Consider the following 5,781-nt stretch of genomic DNA (forward strand, 5'->3'; position numbering starts at 1 on the left):
GTTACAAGTCAGCCTCGTAGTTCTGGCCCTCGGTTCCTGATCCTCAAATCTGAAATCCAAAAAACTCCCCAAACATTCCTTTAAAAAATCATTTGGGGGGGCGCCTGGGTGGCTCAGTTGGTTGAGGGTCCAACTCTTGGTTTCAGCTCAGGTCATGATCCCAGGGTGCTGGGATCAAGCCCCGTGTGGGGCTCCCTGCTCAGCGCCGAGCCTGCTTCTCCCTCTTCTTACCCCTCTCCTCGTCCCCTTGCTTGAGTGCACACATGCTCTCTCTCTCTCAAATAAATAAATAACATCTTTTTAAAAAAATCATTTGGCAGCAAAACCTGCCCTGCCCCCACCTGAGGCTACATCTGGCCTCTATTGATCCATACTGTGTGAGGCCATCCATTTGGGGGCAGAAAGCTTGGTGAGTTTGAGGAGGGGTGCTCCCCACACCCCTTTGAGGGAGTCCAATAACAGAGCGTGTTGTTTAAGATCTGAACGTTGGATTCCAAAGCACAGCTAACCCCGAGTTCTGGGTCAAGGATTATGGGCCTGTGGTAGAAACTGAACGTATCTCTAGGACCCTTCAAAATTCAATTCCTAGAACCATTTAAAACCGAAAATTCTAGGGGCGCCTGGGTGGCTCAGCCAGTTAAACATCTGCTTTCGGCTCAGGTCAGGATCTCAGGGTCCTGGGATCGAGCCCCGCATTGGGCTCCCTGCTCAGCGGGGAGTCTGCTTCTCCCTCTCCCACTCCCCCCACTTGTGTTCCCTCTCTCGCTCTCTCTCTCTGTCAAATAAATAAAATCTTTAAAAAATAATAATAAAATATAAATAAATAAATAAAACTAAAAATTCTAATCCATTTACAGTTGATCCTTGAACAGCGTGGGGATTAGGGGCACTGAACCTCTGTGTTGTGGGAAATCCACGTATAACTTTTGACATCCTCAAAACTTCTCTGCCCTGCCTCCTCGACTCTTTTTTTTTTAATTTGTCTTTTTTTAAAAATTTTATTTATTTATTTGACAGAGAGAGAGCATGCAAGTAGGGGGAACATCAGAGGGAGAGGGAGAAGCAGGCTTCCTGCGGAGCAGGGAGCCCAATGCAGGGCTCGATCCCAGGACCCTGGGATCATGACCTGAGCCGAAGGCAGACGCTTAACAACTGAGCCACCCAGGCACCCTACCTCCTCAACTCTTGACAGGAAGCCTTACTGATCACATAAACAGTCACTTAATATGTATGTGTATGTTATATGCATTATATACTATATTCTTATGATAAAGTAAGCCAGAGAAAGGAAAATGTTATTAAGAAAAGCATAAGCAGCAGGACACCTGGGTGGCTCAGTTGGTTAAGCATCCGACTCTTGATCGCAGCTCAGATCTTGGTCTCAGGGTCCTGAGTTCGGGCCCTGTGTTGGGCTCCATGCCTAGCGTGGAGCCCACTATATAAAAAAAAAAAAAGCATAAGGAAGAGAAAATACATTTACAGTACTGTTCTGTATTTATTGGAACATGGACCTATCCAGTTAAAAGCCATGTTGTTCAAGGGTCAACTGTACTTTTCTCCTCTTCTCAAATTCTTGCACTATAGTGCATTCTTATTTCTAGTTACACATTTACACAACTTTCCCCAAGTTTCGGGTCACTGTCAGAGCGTGTTTCTTTAGGCCAAAGCTTTGAGGTCAGTCTTTGGCCTAAAACAGCTCAGAAGGGTCTTCCTTTCTGTCTCTTTGCCCATCCCAGGCTGGGGGGCCTGCTCTACACAACCAAATGACTGCGGTCACTTCCCAGCATCCTCTGCCCTCCCCTAGGAGCCCCAGCCTGTCCTGGGTCCTGGGCCTTCTTCTGGTCCCCTCTGTGGGCCCATGGAGCTCTCCCTCCCCAGGCCAGGCTTTTTAGATATCGAAATGAAGGGCTTCAAGGAAAACAAATGATACATGAGAACAGTTGTCAAAATCTATCAAACCCTGGTGATCTTTGCATATTACAAGACCTTTACTTGGGGAAGACAGGGAAGGGGATGGAGACTGACCAGCAGCATCAGACGTAGCCAGCAAGGCGGGTACCTAAGGCCAAGGCCAAGCACGGGTGACAACAATTCGGGACTTTGGGGAGGCAGTGGGGACAGAGGGGACGCTGCCCAGGGCTGGAGGGGGAAACAGAGGCAGCAAGTGTGAATTATCTCCCAAGAAGCTCAGTGGCCAAGAGGAAAGCAGAGAGGATGGGAGTCGGCAGGGGACAGACCACAGCTGAGCAAGGTCTCTGCGGGACAGATGAGCCTTGAGCATGTTGTCTGAGGAGGAAAGGGCATGTCTCAAGTTGCCCTTAGAGGAGGTAAGAGAGGAAGCTACCTGGGCACAGCCTATAGGACAGGGAGGGACCAGGACAGACGGCAACAGCAGAAGGCCCAAGATGCAGAGCACACGGGGGTGAGCTATGTCCTGCCCCGGGAGGGCCAAGCAGTGTGCAGGACCTGCCAGCGCAGAGCTGGGTGGAGGGGCCCCTGCCCTGAGTCTGTTTTGCCCCCACTGTGCACCAGGTGCTGGTAGGGGCTGGGGTACAAAATGACTAAGACACCCACAGTCAGTGCCCTCCAGGGGACCACCGGGCCCAGTCCCAGAGAGCAGCCTGAGTGCGCAGTGCTAGGGCCGTCTGACTCAGCTGGGGAGGTCAAGGAGGACGACACAAGGCTGAGATCCAGGAAAAATCAGACGTGGCCCAGGAGACGAGCATGTCCAAGGCCCTCTGGTGAGAAGGCTGAGCAATCCTTAGACCCCGTTTTACATTATAAGCTAGAGATCTCACTCCACCTGCTGATTTGCTAATGTGACCAAAAGCTGTTGTCCGGGTCGGGCACACGCTGCGCATCAACGTGGTAAGGGCCAAGCCAGAAAGGGCCAGCATTTGATAGTAGACGGCAGTAACCAGGACTTCCCCGCATTCTGGTGATTTCATATTCTTTGACATCTTCCCACGCTGTCAGCTCCCCACCTCATCTGGGCCTGCCTCCCTGTTGGACAATTCAGTTGAAATCAGTTTCTTCTCCGTTACCTGGAGATTAGCGTGCTTTATTTTGCAGGAGTTTACATGACTTTCTGGAAAAACAGAAGCATGACATAAAGGAACCCAGCCGAATAATCCAGCATGCCAAGATCACGAGCCCTTGCACAAAACAGCAAGAGGGGAAAAAAAACTGTTCACTTGGCACAAATTATTTCCCTACCTTCCTCTTGCAGCTAATGACCAAACACAGCCCAGCCATACCTTTATGTGGCTTCCTAGTTCGTCCATTCCTATTGTGCTTCACTCATCTAGAGCTACAAGTAAATCGTCATCCTGCTGGAAAAAAAAATCACTTTATAAATGTTGTGTTGAATGGAAAACAGGCAGCATTTTTAAAGTGAAAATGTTTACCTTATAAATGGTGATTTGTTACTCATTTGTCTGTTAACATGTGAGGAGTTCCAGAACATTCCTCCTCAGAGAAGTCACCTTTCAGCAGACAGACTGATCTGGCGGCAGCGAGTGGGGCGGGGGGGGGGGGGGGGGGTTTCCCCGGGCCTTGTGTCAGGAAAGCAGAGCAGGAACCATGCCCCCTGGGGACCAATACCCAAGCAGAGACAACACCATGTGAGCCCCAGCATGGCCGCACCTTCCTCCTCCCCTCCCCACTATCGGCCCCCACACGAGGACAACACGCAGACCAGGGGCCAGGGAGAGGCTCCGGGGGTTCATTGGGTCCAGCAATCACCTTTGTCTTTGATATTCCTGAATTCCTGTCACCACCCATGACCAAGGTGGCGCAAGTTTAGCTTTGGGCTTTGAGGGTCCAAGGCCACCACATTTTATAAGTGGGGGGAAGGGAGGGCCAGGTGACAGTGGAGGGGACAGCAGGGTCCACCTGAGGGCCAGAGAAAGACCCAGAAGCACTGCACGTCCATTCACCAGGGCCAACGAACAAGCAGAGCCCATTGGCTCCCCTGTCCCTTTCATCCAAGTTGATGGCAGTGCTCAGCACAGGGCCCAGCACACGGGAGCACTCCGCAGATATTGTCAAGTGGACGCGTGTCGTGGCAGGGCCTGGGGGACCCAGAGCCGAGAGACACCCTGCCCCCCGAAGAACGTCAGACCCTGCAGCCTCTGCATCTCAAACCTCAGATCTACTCAACAAAGAGTAAAGTGATGTCCTGGCTCGTTTAGCAGCATGGCTGGTGACACCTTCCCTGTCCCTTCTCTGCCCGTGCAGAGGCAGGAGGCAGGGTGTGAGCTTAGAGCAAGAGCCTCCGTACCGGGCTTGGTCTCCCGACCCACTGTGTGGCCCTGAGGGGACCCCTCGCCTCCTGGGCATCGGGCCACCCTAGCTGCCAGTGGCAGGGAGGTCTCGACCTGGCTACGGAGCCTGGAGCATAGGAGGAGCTCGAGATGGGTGGGTGCGTGGAGGTGACTCCACCAGTGACTCCATGGGCTCCCGTGCACCCAGAAAGCACCCCCCCCCTTGCACACACTGTGTCCTAAGGCCATTTTATCCTCTCTGTTCTCTCAGGCCATCTGTGTCCCCAGGTCCAAGATCTGCTCCAACCCCACGCTTTGCGTGGTTCTCAGCCCAGGACGCACCTCGTCCGCACCGCCCCCCCAGCCCCATGAGCTAACCCCGTCCACACGCGAGGACACTGAGGCTCAGAGCAGCTCCTGCCCCGGCCCAGAGCTTGTCCGTTCAGAGCAGGACTCACACACACTGCCTGCAATCCCTCCGCCACTCCACGGCTCCCAGCGGCTTCCCCGAGGCCTGGCCCCTGCAACGCGACCCGTCTCACTGACCAGCTTCTCGGGTCCTCCGTCTTGGCTCCCAACCCACTCATTGCTGCCGCTTGAAGATATCCATTACATTGGCCCTTTTTTCTGACAACAAAAAGCAGTATGGGGTCATCTTGTGAAAATTTTGGATAATACAAACAAAGTAAAGAAGGAAACAAAATTCACCCACTGTTACATTCCACATCTCGTTCTATTCTTTGCAAAAGCTCCAGCCCGGGGGCTCGAGGGGGATCCCAAAGCCTTGCCCTCCAGGGAGAGGGCAGCGCTGCCCCCAGCTTCTCTAGAAGCATCTGGCAACCCAGACGGACCTGCTGCCTTCCTGCCAGACCAGAGGGGCTGGGAGGTCCGGCCAGAGCAAGACAATCCCTTCACCCCACTTGCCAACCCCCCACCCTTCCTCTTCTTTCCACCCCTTCCCAAAGCACTCTTGATCTCCTGATTCCTCTTGGCTTGAAACAGACCAAGAGCTCCCCCAGGCACCCCAGTGGGGTGGTTGCTGTATTTTTTAACGACACCCCTGATCCCCACCTGCTTCTCCCCTCTCATCCTGGCCTCTGCCGCTCACGGAAGCAGGGCCCGTGAGGGACTGTCCGTTCAAAACACACACAACAACAACTACTTTTAAAAGGCTGGCTCAGACAGAGAGACTTTACAAGGTTTTGTCAGTCCCTCGTTACAGTCAGCCTCTCCCCCATGCACCCCCCAACCTGCACTGTGAAAAGGTGACATTCTTGAGGTCGGCTCCATCCTCAGCTTCGTCTTAGCCAGACACAGTCTACACAACCCCCAAAATGTCCTTGACATCAAATTTGGAGTTTGTGGTTGAAGGATCCCAGAATACCTGAATTTTACATTATCAATCAGAATGTGCTTCCATGAGAATACCCAGTTTTGCAAAAATAGTTTGGGCCCTATGACATTGCCGCGTTTATGGGTCAAAACCCTTGAATGTTGGCAGTTCCATGTGGATTGC

This window comes from Phoca vitulina, unplaced genomic scaffold (genome assembly GCF_004348235.1).
Source record: "Phoca vitulina isolate PV1807 unplaced genomic scaffold, GSC_HSeal_1.0 scaffold1, whole genome shotgun sequence".
Classification (NCBI taxonomy): domain Eukaryota; kingdom Metazoa; phylum Chordata; class Mammalia; order Carnivora; family Phocidae; genus Phoca; species Phoca vitulina.